The 20631-nt window shown below is 45.6% G+C and overlaps 1 long non-coding RNA gene across 2 annotated transcripts; it reads left to right on the top strand.

Annotated features, from left to right (window-relative positions):
- Window positions 1–75: 75 nt before the first annotated feature.
- On the top strand, window positions 76–20344 carry LOC141582540 (uncharacterized). Of its 2 annotated transcripts, XR_012515390.1 has the most exons (4): window positions 76–246; window positions 3611–3656; window positions 19610–19775; window positions 20176–20344. It is a non-coding gene; the product is annotated as an uncharacterized LOC141582540 (long non-coding RNA). The 2 variants fall into 2 exon arrangements; XR_012515389.1 differs by having other exon boundaries at window positions 19610–20344.
- The last annotated feature ends 287 nt before the right edge of the window (window positions 20345–20631 follow it).

Here is a 20631-nt window from a genome sequence, read left to right on the forward strand (position 1 = left end):
CGTGGCGCCTGCGCCGGGACCCACGTGCGCCTGGGCGGCACCTCCCCGAGCGCCCAGCAGGTGGCACTGCGCGGCCTCGAATGGCGGCTGCTCGCGGGGCGCGTCTCCTCCCCTGCTGCGCGCCGTCCTGCCCCGCCTCCGCAATGCGCCCCCTTCCTTTCTGGGGTCCCCTTGTGTTGGCAACGTCCCCGGGTGGTGCCCCCCACTCAGCAGGTGGACGCCGCGGAGCTCCGTGGAAACCCCGCCGTGAGTGCCCGGGGGCAGGGGAGGCCGAGGCGCCGGGGACCCTGGGCGCGCCACCTCCGGAGGGGGTGTCCCAGCCCCGGCTGCAGGCAGGGTCGCGTCCGCATCCGCGTTTCGGGATGTCTGCAGGCCCGGAACGCCGGCCCTCCCACCTCCGGACTGTGAGCCAGCGTCTCCCCACTTTTATTCCCTCCGTCATGTAACGAGGCACACGGTGGAGTGTGGCGTTTGCAGTGGAGGACACTGATGAAAAAAGAAAGAAAGAAACGTTCTAAACATCCACAATCTTGGCAAGGAAACATGTTCTAAACTGACCGTTGCGCTCACAGTGAAGAGAGCAAGGAGGTGGGGTGACCGCGCGCAGGGTGGCTGCAGGCGGCTGCGGGGTCCCGATCTGGAGAGGCTTTGAGGGAAGTACCTGCTGGGCTTGCATCGTGAGGGCGGCCTGGTGAGGGAGGCCGTGGCAGGGCGTGGGGAGAGGCCAGAGAAGCTCCCAGGTGCAGGGCAAGGCGTGGGCTCTGACTTGGGGGCGGAAACAGAGACATCTGTGGAGCAATGAGAGGCTCTTGGCTGCAGAGGGGCAGCCAGAGACCTGCCCTAACCCTCTTCCCGCCCTAGGCCTTATTTTCTGACATCCCAGGTCGTGTAGAACGTCTCCTCTCCCAGAAACCGACGTGAAAACATGGTCAAACCATTAATTACTTAACGTTTTGCTTGGGCAGTAGTCTCCGCCGCAGCAGTGGGGTTTGTAGGCAGCATGAAAACAACAGAAGACAAAGTTGGAAAGGGGGGTCACTCTGGAGGAGGGTGCACCCTTGGCTCATGGTCCAGGCCATCAAGACGTGTGAACATCATGGGAGAGCGGATGACAGAGATGCTTGTGCCTTTGGTTGGTAGGGGGTGGGTGGAATGTGACTGCTTTTAGGTAGTGAGGTGAATGTGTAAACAGTGTGATTATAATAATAGCTAACAGGTTTTCTTTTTTTCTTTTCTTTTCTTTTTTTTTTTTTGCGATGGCATTGCCCAGGCTGAAGTGCAATGGCATGACCTCGGCTCACTGCAACCTCTGCCTCCCGGGTTGAAGGGAGTCTCCTGCTTCAGCCTCCTGAGTAGCTGGGATTATAGGTGTCCACCACCACACCTGGCTAGTAGAGACGGAGTTTTGCCACGTTGGCCAGGCTGGTCTCGAACTCCTGACCTCAGGTGATCCGCTTACTTCAGCCTCCAAAAGTGCTGGAATTACAGGAGTGAGCCACCACACCCAGCTGTCTAACAGCCACTGTCCTATGCCCTCTCATTGAATACTCACAATGACCCAATGGGATGGCCCTGTCACCATCATACATCCCCTCTTTCAGAAGAGGGCGCTGAGTCATGCTGAAGTTATATAATGTACTCAGGTCACATGGCTGGTAGCATTTGAGGCAGAGATCTGGACAGGGACGGCTTGATGCCAGAGCTCCCCTCAACCACAAGCCGATATTGACAAGCCTCTGCCATGAAAGTCCTGAACGATAGAAATAAAACAGTCTTTGAGGGAGAGTGATCTCCTTGGATGCAGACTGAGTGGCCCATTTGGCAGTGGTTACGTATGAAGAAGCTGGGACAATTATTTGCTAGCTTTCTAGAATGTCATCACTGGCAAAGCAGCTTCATGTACATCACCATATTTGATTCTCCCAGCAGCCCTGTGTGCTGGGCAAAGCAGATAATCGCAACCCCATCTTACAGATGAGGAAACTGAGTCTCAGAAGCTGTTGGGTGGCTGGCCTGGAAGCTGCAGTCAGGGAGTGGGGCTTCAGAGTGCAGCTGGAGCCTTTGAGTGATGACAAGGCCCAGGGTAGGGGTGGCCACGGTGGATCGGAGGTGAAGGTCACTGCCCAGGAGGTGTGGAAAGGGCTGTGCAGTGCTGGGAGGCTCTCTGGACGCCTCATGCGCCTGAGCTGGGGCTGGACTGGGAGCCAGCCGTCAGGCACCTGCCGCGGGTCAGGCCTGTCGGCAGCTGATTTCAACCACTCTTCACGATAAATCTTGATTTCTGTCCCTCTCCTCGGCTGTGCTTTCCAGCTTTGTTTTCTGTTATTTTCCGCCATTGCTGAGGCTGAGCGCCGTGTGACTTGCGTGGGAGCATGACTGGCAGAGCCAGTGTCTGCCCGCAGTGTTGGTATTTCTGTCCTCTCCGCGGGCCTCTGCTCGCCCTGTGTCCTCTGCACGCTTGCCGGCTGTGCAATCCAGCCTGCTTCTCAAGCCTCATTGTTTAGATTTGGGACGCCAGTTCCTGGGGATGGTTTTAGCTCCGAAAATGGAAAAAAGGACACTTAGCCTGGAAATGTTACGGGCAAAATAATTTATGAGGATTTTAATAGACTGGGGGCGGGGAGGAGCCAAAGCAGCGAAGAAGAGGAGGAAGTGAATGACATAAAAATTGGGGGCTTGGGAAGACAATGATAGGGTGGTTTAAAAAGGGAAGGATTTGGTGTCAAGAAAATAAGTCCTGTTCGGCGTGTTTGGTGGCAGTGAGACGCCGTTCGCTGGGTGGACAGAAGCAGAACGGAAGCGCGGGTGAGAGGCGAGGGCCACATTCGCACACCTGTGAGTCATCGGGGAATGCACAGAACCCAGGCGCCATGCACGCGAGGCCTCGGGGGGCTGCCCGCGCTGGGCCGCCCTTCCCACATCTCCCGGGCAGTGACCTTCACCTCTGCTCACTGCGGCCACCCACACCCTAGGCCCTGTAACCACTGGAACGTTCCAGCTGCACTCTGAGATCCCACTGCCTGACCACAGCTTCCGGCGCGGCCAGGCCTCACGCCTCCGGCCCCCCACGCCCCCGACCTCGTCCTGGTCTTGGCTCCCTGCACTTCCCCGTGGGCACAGGCCACCCCAGGTCCCCATCTCCAGGCCTCCAGACCGCAGGGGACATCACCTCAGCCGCCCTCTTGCCAGCGCCCTCAAATGCTTGATCCTTTTGTCCTTCCGCCCTGCTCATCCGGCAACACTCAAGCCAGGGATTGACAGAGCACCTGTCTCCCCGGACCCATGCTAGCCTCCGCGCTCTGATGGGAGAGAGCCCACACCAAGGATGTTTGGTGCCCGCAGAGCCATGGTACCCAGAGGCAGCTGCTCGCCCGTGCCCTCCGCCTCCCCCTCTTCCCAGCACGTATTCCAAATGGGCAACATCTTTTCCAGCAGATGGCCCTGCCTTCTAGTACAAAGGAATAGGGCAGGGCGCAGGCATGGATGCCCAGGGCGCTGTGCTCCCCTGCCTAGAAATGCATTTTCTATGTGTAACCACCATGTCAAGTGCTTTGTAGCCATGTTATCTCATTCATCCTTGCGCCAACCCCTCTTTATTCTCGTTCTGCAGGTAAGGAACCTGGGGCTGAGATGGAATGACGATCCACAGTCAGCAGGTAGGAAAGCGAGTTCACATCTGTGCCCTGAGTCCACAGTGCTGGGCACCAGGCTTAGTGCCAAGGACAGAACCACAAGCTGGATAGACAAAGTTCCTACCCTCCTGAAGCATACGTTTGAGGGCAGACGGGCTCCACTGAGTAATTATAGACTGTGCGGGTGTCGGCAAAGGGAGACGTACCCTGGCTTAGGTGGGGGGTCAGCGGAGTCCCCAGCAAGGGAGTCATGTCCTCTCTTGCTAGCCTCCTGTCCCTTGCTATCTACCTCTACCTGTTCAAGGGTGGTGCACTCACCCATGCTTGGGATGCCAGCATTAGCAAAGCATCTCACCCTCACTGTGGGCAAGTAGCCTTGGTATAGATGATGAGCTGAGGGGACTCAGGCCTAGAGGTGGAGAGGCACAAGGAGTATTTCTGGGGTCAGTCAATTACCTAGGGAAGAAATGGGTCCTGAAAGAGAAAACCAGGGGCTGGGTGCGGTGGTCACGCCTGTAATCCCAGCGCTTTGGGAGGCTGAGGTAGGCAGATCGCATGAGGTCAGCAGTTCAAGACCAGCCTGGCCAACATGGTGAAACCCCCATCTCTACTAAAAATACAAAAACTAGCTGGGTGTGGTGACAGGTGCTTGTAATCCCAGCTATTCAGGAGGCTGAGGTGGGAGAATCGCTTGAATCTGGGAGAAGGTTTCAGTGAGCCGAGATGGTACCCCTTGCACTCCAGCCTGGGCAACAGAGAGAGACTCCACCTAAAAAAAAAAAAATAAAAGAGAAAACGAGGGCTTGGGTCACTAGCCTTGGATGGATGTCTCAGCTGGGTCTCTCCACCATAGAAGGAAGATGGCCTGGGCCGCAATGGAGGCAGGTTAGTTGGATTCCTATCAACAGAGAGTCAGTGAGCATCTTGTTCCAGCTGGGATTCCCTAAGACGTGAGGGATAGAGGATCTGGGTGCGGAAAGTTTATTGGGAAGTGCTCTCAGGATCATGGTGGGGAGTAAAGGAGGCGGGACTGGGCAGGGGGTGAGGAAAGCACTTGAAGTGAGTGGTTGGCCATGCTCATGCACAGACTTCAGTCCCTGCCACTGTAGCCAATCAATTCGTGAGAACACTGTGTCCGCTCCTTGGGGCTGAGGACAAAGGCTGGTAGCTAAAGCCACTGTTGGTTGGTGAATGCCTCTTCTGTATTGGACGCTCTCCGGCGCGCATGAACCTGTGAGACGAAGATCTTTTTACCTGTGGCTCATTCTCTTCATTCATTCACGCTTTCTTTCTCCTCAAGATCTTTTGATTCCCAATCTTCAGTGTTTCTCCTTTCAGGCAATTTTTTTTTTTTTTTCAATTTCAATGTTTTCACAACTCCTTCCAGGCTTCTGACCATGCTATCTGCCACGGCTCTTGAATCTCTATATATTCCAACCATGGGCTGCCTCTCTTCCCTTGTGAAGTAGATGACCAGGCCCAACCCTTGAGGCTGTGTCCCTTAAGATTTCAACTTATTGCTGTCTTTCAAAGCCATCCCTGGACGGGGCTGCAATCCAGCCACACTCCACTTTTGGCCTGTGCCCGTGTACTGAGTGTGGCCGGCAGAATGGTCTCCCAAAGAGGCTTCCATTCTGAGTGCTGGCACCTGTGACTATGTTAAATTACAGGGTAAGGGGGGCTTAAGGTGGCTGATCTTGAGGTGGGAAGTTATCCTACTTTATCTGGGTGGGACCTTATATTTAATTACAGGGACCTTATAAAAAAAAAGAAAGAGGAAGGAGAGTTGGTGTTAGAGACAGAAAAGGAGGTGTGATGATGAAAGCAAAGAACCAGAAGGACGGCCGTGTGAGGAGGACTCAGCCCTTCAGCCCTGTGTGGCCGGCTTTGAAACTGGAGGAAGAAGCCACGAGCCAAGGAGTGTGGGTGCCTCTAAGGCAGAGAAGGCAGGGAAACATTCTCCTGCAGAGTCTCCAGAAGGAGCTGATGGGCCAGGTGAGGTGGCTCACGCCTGTAATCCCAGCAGTTTGGGAGGTCGAGGCAGGTGGATTACCTGAGGTCAGGAGTTCCAGACCAGCCTGGCCAACATGGTGAAATCCTGTCTCTACTAAAAATATAAAAATTAGCCAGGCGTGGGGGCACACACCTGTAGTCCCAGCTACTCAGGGGGCTGAGGCAGGAGAATCGCTTGAACCTGGGAGGCAATGGCGATTGCTCTCCAGCCTGGGCGACAGAGCGAGACTTTGTCTCAAGAAAAAAAAAAAAAAAGAAGCTGATGGACATCTTGATTTTAGCCCAGTGAGACCCATTTCGTTCTTCTGAACCCCAGGACAGTAAGATATTAAATGTGTGTTGTTTTAAGCCACTAAATTTTTGGGTATTTGTTACTGCAGCCGCCAGGAACTAATACACCAAGCAGTTCCATCTGTGAACAAAGCCTGCTGTTTTTCCTTCTTCCTGTGACCCTAAGGCATTCCCGCCAGGTGGCCATAGGTGCGTGCTTAGGGACACGTACCAGTGCAACAAAGGTGGATGACATGAGTTTGGGCCACTGGCTTGTGTTGACTTACTTCTGCCCTCTGGCCTTGCCAGTTCTCAATCCCAGATGTGTCGCCTCCATCCTCTGGTGAATTGCTGCAGCACCTTGAAGGGTGTGACAGAATCCAGCTTGTGATGGGCAGTACAGGTCACATGGTCACTTGACAGCATGGTCATGGTCTCCATATCTACCAGGGCTTGGTAGTATGCCGGGGTGCTTGTTTTCTTTAAAAGTTTGCTGACTGGGGCTGGCCGCAGTGGCTCATGCCTATAATCCCAGCACTTTGGGAGGCCGAGGCGGGTGGATCACAAGGTCAGGAGATCGAGACCATCCTGGCCAACATGGTGAAACCCCATCTCTACTAAAAATACAAAAACTAGCTGGGCGTGGTGGTACACGCCTATAATCCCAGCTACTCGGGAGGCTGGGGCAGGAGAATTGCTTGAACTAGGGAGTCAGAGGTTGCAGTGAGCCAAGATCACACCACTGCACTCCAGCCTGGCAAAAGAGCAAGACTTCATCTCAAAAAAAAAAAAAAAAAAAAAAAGTTTGCTGACGGGCTGGGTGTGGTGGCTTATGTCTGTAATCCCAACACTTTAGGAGGCTGAGGTGAGTGGATCACCTGAGGTCCGGAGTTCAAGATGAGCCTGGCCAACATGGCAAAACTCCATCTCTACTAAAAATACAAAAATTAGCCAAGCATGGTGGCACATGCCTGTAATCCCAGCTGCCCCAGAGGCTGAGGCAGGATCATTGCTTGAACCCGGGAGGCGGAGGCTGCTGTGAGCCAAGATGGCACCTCTGTACTCCAGCCTGGGTGACAGAGTGAGACTCTTGTCTCAAAAATAAAAGAAGTTTGCTGACTGTTGGTAAATTTACTCAGCGGCACAATCAGCATGTTCTAGAGCACTTCCATCACCCCTAGTATTTCCATTTGTGGTCTATTTGCAGTCTGTCCTGTGGTCATTTGCGCTCTTTCCCTGCTCCTACTCCCAGCTCCAGGCAAATACAGATCTACTGCTTGTCTGCATTGTTTCTGGTCTTTTCTAGAGATTTCATATAAATGTAATCATACAATACAAAGTCTTTTTCTCTGCTGTCTTTCTTTTATCACAATGCTTTGTGGGGATATCCACGTTGTATGCATCTATCCGCTCCGACAGTCAGAACACCAATGTCTCGTAGCCCTTGTGAGCCCTGGGAATCGTGAAGATTAGAGTTTCCTGACAGTTGTTCTTTGTCTTGCTCTGTGGACTCTCCCCCAGTGCATGCACAGTTTAATATTTAGTCCGAGACCCAAGCAGATGCCTATCTGATTTCTAGAGTTCATTCTCCGCAAAGCTCCCACCTCCGGAAATTCCAGCCACTTCGATTTGCAATCTGTGATCTCTGCCTCCTTAATTCATTGAGATTGTCTTGCTATCCTGGGCCCCTGCTTTCTGTGCTGTGATGTGGAACGTGAGTCCAGGCAGAAAGCCTGGGCAATCATAGAGATCACCTGGTATATTTCCGTTCTCTCAGGGATCCCAGTCCTATGTTGCCTATTAATCAATGTCTGAGAAAGGGTTTTGTTTCTCATATATTTTGTCCAGTTTTTTAGTTGTTTATAGCAAGAAGGCAAGTCTGCCACTAGTTTTCCTTCATGACCATTATTGTTGTGGGATTTGTTTTTTGTTTTTTTGAGAGAGAGTCTTGTCCTGTTGCCCAGGCTGGAGTGCTGTGGCATGATTTCAGCTCACTGTAACCTCCGACTCCCTGGTTCAAGCAATTCTCCTGCCTCAGCCTCCAAGTAGCTGAGATTAGAGGCACGTGCCACCACACCCAGATAATTTTTGTATTTTTAGTAGAGACGGTGTTTCACCATGTTGGCCAGGACAGTCTCGATCTCCTCACCTTGTGATTCACCCACCTCGGCCTCCCAAAGTTTTGGGATTAGAGGTGTGAGCCATTGTGCCTGGCCCTGAATTTTTTTCATGATCTATTATTATTATTATTATTATTTTTGAGACAGAGTCTCACTCTGTCACCAGACGCTAGGCTGGAGTGCAGTGGCGTGATCTCGGCTCACCGCAACCTCCGCCTCCCGGGTTCAAGCAATTCTCCTGCCTCAGCCTCCTGAGTAGCTGGGATCACAGGCACGCGCCACCATGCCCAGCTAATTTTTGTATTTTTAGTAGAGACGGGATTTCACCATGTTGACCACGATGGTCTCGATCTCTTGACCTCGTGATCCACCCACCTCGACCTCCCAAAGTGCTGGGATTAGAGGTGTGAGCCATTGTGCCTGGCCCTGAATTTTTTTTCATGATCTATTATTCATACACAATCAAATTCACCTATTTTTATTTTTTGTTTAATTAATCAATTTTTGAGAGAGGGTCTCACTCTGTCATCCAGGCTAGAGTAATGCATACAGTGGTGCAATCACAGCTCATTGCAGTCACCATCTCCTGGGCTCAGGAAATCCTCCTGCCTCAGCCTCCCAAGTGGCTGAGACTACAAGCATGTGCCACCATGCCTAGCCTAAATTTTTTCTGGAGACAGGGTCTCACTATGTTGCCCAGGTTGGTCTAAAACTCCTGCCCTCAAGCTGTCTTTCTACCTTGGCCTCCCAAAGTGCGGGCATTACAGGCATGAGCCACCAGCATGTGCTCAGAGGGTAACTATACAACTGGTAACCACCATCACTATCGAGAGAACAATTCCCTTACCCTAACCAGTTTCTTCCTGTTTCTTCACGCTCCATCCTCTCCCTGCCCTTACCCCATGCAACTGCTTATCTGCTATTACTATAGTTTTTTTGTTTTGTTTTGTTTTTGTTTATTTTTTTGAGATGGAGTCTCCCTCTGATGCTCAGGTTGGGGTACAGTGGCATGATCTCGGCTCACTGCAATCTCTGCCTCCCAGGTTCAAGCAATTCTCCTGCCTCAGCCTCCCAAGTAGCTGGGATTACAAGCGCCCGCCACCACACCTGGCTAATTTTTTATATTTTTAGGACAGACAGGGTTTCACCATGTTGGCCAGGCTGGTCTTGAACTCCTGATCTCAAGTGATCCACCCACGTTGGCCTTCCATGTTATCACTATAGCTTTGTCTTTTCTATAATTTCATATAAAAGAAGTTATACAGTACAGTCTCTTATGCTTGATGTTCTTCATTTTATGTGATATTTTGAGATTCACCCATATTATTGCAGGTGTTAGTATTTTGTTTCTTTTTATTGCTGAGAAGCATTTTATTATATGGCTATATCACAATTTGCTTGCCCATTTACCAGGTAATGGACGTTTGGGTTTCTTCTGTTTTGGGGCTATTATGAATAATGTTACTATGAGGATTCATGTACATGTTTTATGTGGACATATGTGGAAATGCTGGGACATGTTGTAAATATATGTTTAGCTTTTTTTTTTTTTTTTTTTTTTTCCTGAGACAGGGTCTCACTCTGTCATCCAAGCTGGAGTGCAATGGTGCCATCATAACTCACTATAACCTCAAACTCGTGGGCTGAAGCAATTCTCTCGCCTCAGCCTCCCAACTAGCTGGGACTACAGGTGTACACTACCATACCCAGCTAATTTTTAAAGTTTTTTGTAGAGATTGGGTCTCCCTATGTTGCCCAGGCTGGTCTTGAACTCCTGGGCTCAAATAATCCTCCTATCTTGGCCTCCCAAAGTGCAGGGATTACAGGTGTGAGTGACTATGCTTGGTAATGTTTAGTTTTTAAAGGTATTGCCATACTGTTTTGCAAAATGGCCATACCAATTTGCATTCCAGCTAGCAATGTATGAGTTCCAGTTACTCCAGGCCAGGCATGGATTGCAGCACTCCAAAAATTACAGCACGCTCTCATGTAAGTGAGAATGTGACCAAAAAGGGAGAATTTTAAAAGAAAATTATGTCAGGCCATTGTTTTGGACTGAGCTCATGAACTAAGCCCCAGTGGACCAGACCAAACCAAAATGGAATTATGCATGCTAAATGTGATGTAATCAGACTAAGATTTTAAGAAACACACAGATCCTAGAAAAGGCCTGATTTTATCTTTTTCCCGTGAGCAGTACATTCCAGGATATACCCTTTACTCTAACCTTTACAAAAAACTAACCTGAAGTCCTTATTCCCAACTTACAAAACCCATTGTCTTGCCATTTCCCAGTGGGTTTCAAGACTAAGTACATTTATGATGATGATTGTGACATCAATGACTAAAGTTTTGATCAATCTCTCAAAATTGAGATGATGACCAAAGAGGGGAATTGCTAAATCAAGTTTAGTCTAAAGCTGCCTCCTTACCTATTTTAAGTTCGGCCTTAAGGTTTCTCTGTACATCGCTAACTAAAGCCTAAATAGAGTTGTGTGCCTACGAATGTGCCAATCACCAAGTTTTAACCAATCAAAGGTCCAGATAAGGCAAACGCTGAGCTGTAAGCAGTCTGGCTGTTTCCGTCCCTCACTTCATTTTCTGTCACTTTCCTTTTTCTGCCCATAAATCTCCTTTCACCATGTGGCTATGCTTGTGTCTCTGAGCCTACTCTGGCTCAGGAGGCTCCTCGATTCTCCATTCGTTCTTTGGTCAATTTAATTCAGCTTAAGTTTTTCTTTCAACACTATATAAGTGTGTGTTCATTTCTGGACTGTGTATTCTATCCCCTTGATCTACATGAAAATTTCACACTATCTTGATGACTAGTTTTACAGTATCTTGAAATCAAATAGTTTAAGTCCTTCAACGTTCTTTCTTTCTTTCTTTCTTTTTTTGAGACGGAGTCTTGCACTCTTGCCAAGGTTGGAATGCAATGGCGCAATCTCAGTTCACTGCAACTTCCACCTCCTGGGTTCATAGAATTCTCCTGCCTCAGCCTCCCGAGTAGCTGGGATTACAGGTGAATACTACCATACTTGGCTAATTTTTTTGTTTTAGAAGAGACACGGTTTCACTATGTTGGCCAGACTGGTCTCGATCTCCTGACCTCATGATCCGCCCACCTCAGCTTCCCAAAGTGCTGGGGTTACAGGCATGAGCCACTGCGCCCAGGCAACTCTGTTCTTTTTCAAAATTGTTTTGGATATTTTGGGTCCTTTGCCTTTTTGTATAAATTTAAGATCAGATTTTCAAAACATTTTCACAAAGTGTGTTAAAATTTTAATTGGAATGACGCCAAATCAATAGGTCAATTTGAAGAGGACTGACATCTTAACAATATTGAGTATTCCAAGCCACAAACATGGTGTATCTTTCCATTGACATAGGTCTTTCACAATTTCATTTTGTAATGTTTTGTGTTTTTCATTGCACAGGTCTTGCATACCTTTCATTAAATATATTCCCGGGTATTTTTCATATATTAGCCTGTATCTTGCAAACTTGCTCCATTCACTTATTATTTTTAATAGTATTTCTATGGATTCATTAGGACCGTCTATATACACACCACCCCCTCCCCCCAATTTGTATGCCTTTTATTTCTTTTCTTTTCCTTGGCTAGGACCTTCAGTAAAATATTAAACATAGTGAGGGCAGACATCTTTGCCTTGTTCTCGATCATACATGAAAGTTGAGTCACCCCTGAGTATGACATTAGCTGTAACTTTTTTGGTTTGATTTTGTTTTGCAGAAGCTCAATCAGGCTGTGCAAGTTCCCTCTGGCTCTAATTTTCTGAAAGTTTTTATTGAGGGTGTTGAATTTTATCCAATGCTTTTTCCTGTTTCTATTGAAATGATCATAAGACTTTTCTTTTTTATTCTATTAATATGGTGAATCATATTGGTTCGCCAAACTTTTAAATCATTTTAGAAGTTAAACTAATCTTGTATTCCCCAAATATACCCTACCTGGTCTTGACGTGTTCTCCTTTCTGTAGACGGTTTGATTTAATTTGCTAATATTTTGTTAAGGATTTTTGTGTCTATGATAGGAATATTAGTCTGCGGTGGGGGGTAGAGAGAGAGAGAGAGAGAGAGAGAGAGAGAGAGTGAGTGTGTGTCTTTCACCTGGTTTTAGAATCAGAGTAATAGTAGCCTCATATAAAATAAGTTGGGAAGTGTTCTCCCACTCCCAAGATAACCAACTAGCCCATGATTCCATGAACGGACTAATCCATTCATGAGGACAGCTCTCACAACCCAGTCACCTCTTAAAGGCCATACCTGTCAATACTGCAACATCGGGGATTAAAATCTCAGCATGAGTTTCGGAGAGGAGAAGCATTCAAACCATAGCACCCTCTCTGAATATTTCTCTTTTGGGATTTTTCCATTCTCTTCAGTGTTCCCATTTTCATACTTTAATGTTTCCCCAGGTCAGAAATAATGCAGAGTTTTGTACATATGCCCCCAACCACTGCAGTGCACATCCATGTACTACAATTAGTCCCAGGTTAAAAACTACAGAGACGTGAACTTACTTGTATAGCTCCCCCTCTCCCTTCCTCCAAGTGAGCAGGTAACTCCTCATCAGAGTCTGCTTCTGTTTACTCCCAAACCCTTCAGGTGGTTGCTTTTTTTATAGTATGTCTAGGTTTTATGATTATTTACTATGGGATACATATGTGTGGCGGTCACCAAGTAAGGTCTTTGTCCATCTTACCCAGAAGTGGAAGCTTGTCATGAATTGGTCTGCAGAGCACTTTGAATAGTACTGGCCTAAACCACTGTCTCAATGATGGCCCCATTCAGAATGACATTTGCAAGTTTCTCTTCCACAGTTTTCTACCAGATGTTTACCATTGAGGTTCAATGCCCCATAGTGTCAGAACTAATACAGTATTTCCTAGTTCAGGCAGAGAGAGCATAAAGAGTACTAATAATATCCAAATACTGCTTGGTATGGATTGACTTGACAAAGCTGACTTCATAAAAAACAGTGCTGGCTTTTACAGACTGTTCTCAGTGGATTTCTCTTCTTTCCTGTCAATGGATATTCTTTCTTTGCTGACCTTTGACTTTCTGTGATCTTGACTGCTGGGAAGTGCAAGGCAGAGGAAGTCCTTAGGCAGGAGATAAACTTGTGCCTGTGCCCACAGAGATGGTCTTCTGAGAGGCCTGAGAGCACGAGCTGGGACAGCAGAAGGCAAAAGTCCCCAGGTAGTGTTATGATGGTTTGCAGCAGAGCCATGTCATGAATATTTTAATTTTTTGTTTTAAACCTTATGAGACATTGTTGCTTTATGATTGTTTTGTATTTTGGGTGTTCATTTAGATGAAGCTGATGGTAAATACCATTCTCAGTGTCCTTCATTCCTTTCTGTGTCGCTTGTCTTCCATCTGGGATTGTTTTTGTCTCTAATTCACACTCTTTTGTATTTCCTTTAGCAAGGATCTGTTGGCAGTTTTTTTTTTTTTCTCAGCACGTTGAAGATAGCATTCTACTACTTTGGTTTCCAGTGTTTCTGTGGAGAATGCAGCTTACTCCATTCTCACTTCTTTAAAAATAAACTGTCTTTTTATTCCCCTGTGGCTTCTTATCAGATTTTGTCATTGTCTTTTTCCATAATTTCACTGGATGTGAATATATGATGTGTCTGTATGCATTCCTTTCGTGTATTCTGATTTCCATTCATCGAGCTTCTTGAATCTGTGGTTTGGAATCTTTTATCAGCTTTGGCAGATTCTCCGCTATTATCCTAGGTATTGCCTCTGTCCTGCTTCTCTCTCCTTTTGAGACTCCAGTTACGTGTGTTAGGCTTTCTCAACTTAGTTTCTTCGTCTCTTGGCTCTTCAGTACTTTTTTGTATTTTATTTCTTCATTTTGGTTAGTTTCTTTTATCTTCCAGTTCATTTATTCTCTCTTTATGTCTCTCTAACCTGTTTTAATCCTATCAATTGAGTTGTTACTGTGTTATTTCTCATTTCAGTTCCAGAATTTCTATTTATTTATTACATAAATACACTATTTCACTTTTTATAGTTCAATTCCTTGCTTGGACTTTTGAATTATTTCTTTGAACATAAGAAACTTATTGTGTCATTGCCGTGTTTCATTCCAGTATCTTCCGTCTCTGTGGGTCAGTTTCTGTTGCATGTTGCTTCTGCTGGTTCTTAGAATATCTGGTTTCCCTGCAGAGTGAGTTATTTTTGTGTTGTTCACTCTATTTGAGATTTATTTGTAGGAATGATCTGATGCTCAGGATGGCACCTTCTTCCAAAGGTAGTTTTCATTTGCTTCTGCCATATGACTAAATGTGCCACCATTCTGGTCTGTCTTAATGTTTTGGTTGCTTGGATCAACCAGGTGACCATCAGATTTTTGAAATATTTCATTTGGGTTAAAAAAAAAGTTTTCCTCAGAGGATAGCTTTAAATAACTTGGCCTGACATTACCGGAAGTGAAGCGTTTTCTATTTGATGAAACTTCTTGTAAAAGGCAGGGATTACATCTTTTCTCCACATATACATGGAGAAAAATCATAAATCATATATAAGGCCAGCTGGTTTGAGGCTATATTTTGGTGCTTCATTTTCTGGAATGTACTTCCACCTTTGTCTAGTGCTCATATAATTATTTAAGATTCAGCTTACATGGTTTCTCTAGTTGTATTTCTTCATCTCTCCAGTTTCCTAGCTCTTTACACATCTTTTTTCTCTGGCATTATTTATCATGCTGTATCATCAGTATGTATTTCTGTATTCCTTTAATAGACTCAGAGATTATTGATGACTGAGGTATTATATTACTTGTCTTCATAAGACTAGATTCTAATACAGTCCGTAACAGATGCTCAAAAACTTCTGAGTAAATTGAAATACGAAAAATAAAATGTAAAATGGATTGGTAACAATCATAAGAAATAGGTTATTAACTTTACAAGTTATATAGAAACCATTGATCCCTACAATGCAATACTAACATCAGAATGATCACCTCAAATACCAGTAGTCTATTGTCAGTCACTTATACCAATTATATCTTGACTCTACCCACAATTTCCTAAGTATTTCCTACTGTTTCTCATTTGTCCAACCACCTAACAGCTTTTGATCTCCTTGGCCACTTCATTCTTCCTACTTTCTCACTTTTACACCACACAGTTCACCGTTAACATGTATAGAACTAAGCTAAATACATATGACAGACTCTGGATTGACTATCATCAAATCTTCACCTACTTAATTAAGTAGGTGCTATTACTATTCCATTAAAAAAAAAAAAAAAAAAAAAAAAAAAAGGCTTAAAGAGATGGTTACTCAAGGTCGGGCGCAGTGGCTCAAGCCTGTAATCCCAGCACTTTGGGAGGCCGAGGCGGGTGGATCATGAGGTCAAGAGATCGAGACCATCCTGGCCAACATGGTGAAACCCCGTCTCTACTAAAAATACAAAAAATTAGCTGGGCATGGTGGTGCGTGCCTGTAATCCCAGCTACTCAGGAGGCTGAGACAGGAGAATTGCCTGAACCCAGGAGGCAGAGCCTGCGGTGAGCCGAGATCGTGCCATTGCACTCCAGCCTGGGTAACAGGAGCGAAATTCCGTCTCCAAAAAAAAAAAAAAAAAAAAAAAAAGATTGTTACTTGTCCAAGTGCTAAGAGATAAAAGAGGGATTCACATCACCCAGGTCTGTCTGATTCCAGCGCTCATGTTCTTTACCAGAGATTGGCAAACTTTTTCTATAAAGAACTAAATAGTTAATATTTTCGGCCTTGGAGGTCATACAGTCTCTGTAACAACAAGTCACCTCTGCCAATTTAGTGCCAAAGTAGCTATAGACAATATGTAAATGAATGCCTCTGACAGTTTCCAATACAATTTTATTCATGAAGATAGGTGGCGGGAAAAAGTTTGGCTCATAGGATATAGATTGCCAATCCCTGCTCTGAACAAGTACACTACTCTGTTATTTTTTTATCCTGTTTCTCAATCTCCAGAGTTCTCTGTTCAACACATATTTATAGCATTGCTTCTAGGCACAGGGCTGTGATGAAGATGAGAAAATTCCTGCCTCGAGGGACCTCGGATGTGAAAGGGGAGTGCATAAACGCACATTTATAGTACAGGCGGACTATGGAAAAGTCAGTGCCAAAACAGAGGCATGGCTGCCCAGATATTTGTGTGATGAACACATGAGGTCTTGTGGAGTTGGTGGCACACGACAAAAGCTTTCTAGCAAGAGCATCATAGGCAGAGATGCTGAGAAGGAAGTTTCCCATAAGAGAGCCAGCACAAGCATACATTTTTCTATGCACCTGTCATTCATCTTCCATTCTCTTTACCAGTATTCACTTACGTCATCTTTTCCTTGCCAAAATCATATGCACTTTGGTCCAAATCTGTTTTGGCCTTGCATCTCACCTACCTTCTTTCTTCTCTGAATTTCCTTTTTGCCTTACCTTTTTTTTTTTTTTGTATTTAATTCTTTCTTGATTACTGAGTCATTGCTGATTCAGTTCTGCAGTGGGCTCAAGGCACAAACTGATATCACAAATTTCATGTGAGTTGAATTCACGTGCATCAACATGGTGGCATGTTCATCTGGTTCATCTAAGTCAAATGGCTATGTAACATTAAAAAGAAGTCATTTAGCCCTAGTGGAACATTAACTTGGCTCTGTCAATTCAGTCAAGGTTGAAATCCTCTAGTCGATTTTGGGCAGTCAATAACACCCACTGTTTGAGCAGCTGAATTTCCTTTTGTTTCTCTTATGCATATTTCTGCTTTCTGTCTGTCCTGTTAATCTGTCTCTTTTAATCTCCTCCCTTATAATTTTTTTCTTTTTCTTTTTCCATCCTCCTCCTTTCTTGTACTTTTTGGATTATTACACTTCTTCTAGAGGCATGCTATTTCCTTACTCCTTTCTGCAGATATATATATATAACATTATATATATTTATATATATATAACAATATGTCTATAACATTATATATGTTATATACAACATATTATATATATTGTTATAGACATATTGTTATATATAACATTATATATATATATATATATATATAATGTTATATATGTATACACACACACACAATGTTATTTGTTTATGTATTTGAGATGAAGTCTTGCTCTGTCACCCAGCCTGGAGTGTAATGGCACACTCTCAGCTCACTGCAACCTCTGCCTCCCAGGTTCAAGTGATTCTCCTGCCTCAGCCTCCTGAGTATCTGGGATAACAGGTGCCTGTCATCATGCCTGGCCAATTTTTTTTTTTTTTTTTTTTGTATTTTTAGTAGAGATGGGGGTTTCACCATTTTGGCCAGGCTGGTCTCAAACTGCTGACCTCAGGTGATCCACCAGCCTCAGCCTCCCAAAGTGCTGGGATTACGGGTGTGAGCCACCATGCCTGGCCTCTGCAGATATAGTTAAAAAGATTCTTTGTTCATTAATTTAACTTTTATTGAGCAGTTATCACATAGTAGGGCTTGTTTTTAGGTGCTGGGCTGGAGATACAAAAATAACCAAAAGAGACAAACATCTATACCCTTGTGGAACCTACATTCTAGTAGTAAGTGAAATAGATAAGTAACAATAAACAGAATAGAAAAGTAAATTATATAATATAGCAAGTATTACATGCTATGGGGAAAATTCCTGGGAATTGGGAATTTGGGTAGCCTGTTAAAATTTTAAATATCAGGAAGGTCATTAAAAGATCATTTGAACAGGTAGTTGAAGGAAATAACAAGCAAGTCATGAAGATGTTTGTGAAGAGCTGTTCTACACACACAAAAAAAACAAAAAACAAAAAACCCCTAGCATATACAAAGTCCTAAGGCAGGAGGGTACTTTTCCTGGTGGAGTTGTGGGGTTAAAGAAAAAGTAACAAATAAACTTTATCTGAGGAATATGAGCTCCTTTAGTGACCAGGCCCAGAGAAGCACTGGAATGAAACCGCAGTCATATCACTCCTCCTTGAGCTCAATACTTCCCTCTTTAAAAACAGTCATACTTATTTTTTAGAGACAGGGTCTCACTCTAACACCTAGGCTGGAGTGCAGTGGCGCGGTAATAGCTCACTGAAGCCATGAGCTCCTGGGTTCAACGAATCCTCCCATTTCAGCCTCTGGAGTAGCCAGGACTATTGCCATGCACTGCCATGCCTAATTAAAAAAATTTTTTTTTCAGAGAAATGGAGTCTCACACTATGCTGTCCAGGCTGGTCTCAAACTCCTGGGTTTAAGCAGTCCTCCCACCTCAGCTGCCCAAAGCACTGAGACTACCATGCCTGCCCCAATTACCTCCTGAAGCCACATTCTATTTGGGCTCTAGACTAACTGATGTTAACTAGCCACAAAATGGCTCACAACCTATAGTACAGCCAATCACTAACCAACACTGTTTCTTAACCCAATGAGAATTCATTGACAAACAATCTTTTAAATCACCTCTCAACTGATTCGTTCTTTCTTCCTGAAAAAGTTGAGCTTCTCTTTTGCTCTCCATAGCACTCCCCAGGGCAACTTGGATGTGTGTCCTGGGCTGCAGTGCTCACGTTGTCCCAAATAAACACTTTATATTAATTTTACCTCAGTTTCTTCCTTTTAAGTAGACAGGACAATAGGAGGTCAGCATGGCTGAAATGCAATGGAAGAGGGAGAGGCTAGTAGATGTGACCAGAGCCCGTGGGTGCTGGGGGTGACCGCGAAGGAGGAGGTAGGTCATTTAGGGGCTTTTCTATTGGAAGAGCTTGGCTTTTACTCTGAGTGAAGTGGAAATCCATTAGAGGGTTTTGGGCAGAGTCAAATGTTGACATATTGTTGAAAGGATCTAAAATGTAAGGAAGTAAGAGCAGAGAGGCCAAAAGACCAATCAGGAGTATACTGCAATATTCCAGGCAAGAAGTATGAACATCATGGGGAATGTTTTTCTGGGAATGTTTACTTTTTTTACATTAGACGGTAAGAAAACTAAAGTTCAAGGGTTTTTGGTTTTGTTTTTGAGATGGAGTCTCCCTCTGCTGCCCAGGCTGGAGTGCAGTGCAGTGATCTTGGCTCACTGCAACCTCCGCCTCCCGGGTTCAAGTGATTCTCCTGCCTCAGCCTCCTGAGTAGCTGGGATCACAAGCACGTGCTAATACACCCAGCTAATTTTTGTATTTTTAGTAGAGACAGGGTTTTGCCATGCTGGCCAGCGTGGCCTCAGACTGGACCATAAGTGATCCACTGCCTTGGCCCCCCAAAGTGCTGGGACTAGAGACGTGAACCACCGTGTCTGACCTATAAAGGTCAGGATTTTGATGGACAACAGGTACATTTTACCATCCTCTGCTCCTCCAGGGAAAATTGGGAGATCTTGCCCTGCCAGCTTAAGGATTGTTAAACAGTTTGCATTGTCTTGAGCATTGCTATTAATAGGTGATCTAATGGCTAGCACATAGCACACAGAAATATTCATGGAATGAATGAATATATAGTCAATTAAATGGATAACCTAATGACAGTATCAAGTAACTTGCTTGTGCAGCATTCATTTCTTTTCTTTCTTTCTTTTTTTTTGGATACAGGGTATCATTCTGCCACCCAGGCTGGGGCGCAATGGTGTGATCACAACTAACTGCAGCCTTGACCTCCTGGGCTCAAGCAATCCTCCTACCTTGGCCACCCAAAGTGCTGGGATTATAGGCATGAGCCACCATGCCCTACCAGGATTCATTTCATCTGCATGCTCTGGTGGTGTTTATTGTATCTTTACATTGTATTTAGCAAAGAATGTTAAAATGCCATGTTATAAACACACTCCTACCCTCCCAGCGGAATGGAGAGGGTCTGTGTGCATTTACATATTTTAAGTGGTCCCACAGCAATTTGTCAGCCATAGAGGTTAACAGCTATACTCAGTTACGTTTGCTTGTCTCCTTCTTAATAGTTTGTGAGGCTCCTTCAGGTTTGGAACTATCTTCGATTGATCTTTATGTCTCCAGCACCTAGCACAGGGCTTAGCAACAATTTTTGTTAAAATAAAGAATATACACTGTAATAAAGGGCAGTGGAAAGAAAATATGTGAGTTATCAACACCGCCAGCTAGAGACGCCTTGTCTGATTGCTGTGAAATATATTCATTTCTCTTAGGATAAAACAATTCTTACCCTACTGCTGCATAATTTGGCTTCTTGACTTGGAACGGTATTTGAAGTCTTTGAAGAGCTGGAGCAATGTATTCTCCCCCTAGGCAGAGTGCCCGGTAAGTGGTCTGGCATTGATTAGCAAGTCACCAGTAAGTACTGGGAAGTGAGTTTTCAGGATCTGAGACTCGCAAGCTGGTGACAGACTGCTCCAGCTTCCAGTGGGGCCGGGGCCGGGGGCACGGATCAACCCACTTGAGCAGTGGGATCAAGGTCTTCAGCCTTAGGAGGGGGAGCCTCTGCCTGGCCCCCTTCACCCCTGAGCCCTGCAGCCAGCGTCTCCTCCCCAGAGGGTTCCCTCCACCCAGAACCTCCTCCCTAGGGGAGACCCCTCCATCCTCGGGCCCCGTCCCATAGGACGCGCCCCTCTTTCTTAGGGTGAACTTCGGTCTTCAGTACCCGC

This window comes from Saimiri boliviensis, chromosome 21 (assembly GCF_048565385.1).
Source record: "Saimiri boliviensis isolate mSaiBol1 chromosome 21, mSaiBol1.pri, whole genome shotgun sequence".
Classification (NCBI taxonomy): Eukaryota; Metazoa; Chordata; class Mammalia; order Primates; family Cebidae; genus Saimiri; species Saimiri boliviensis.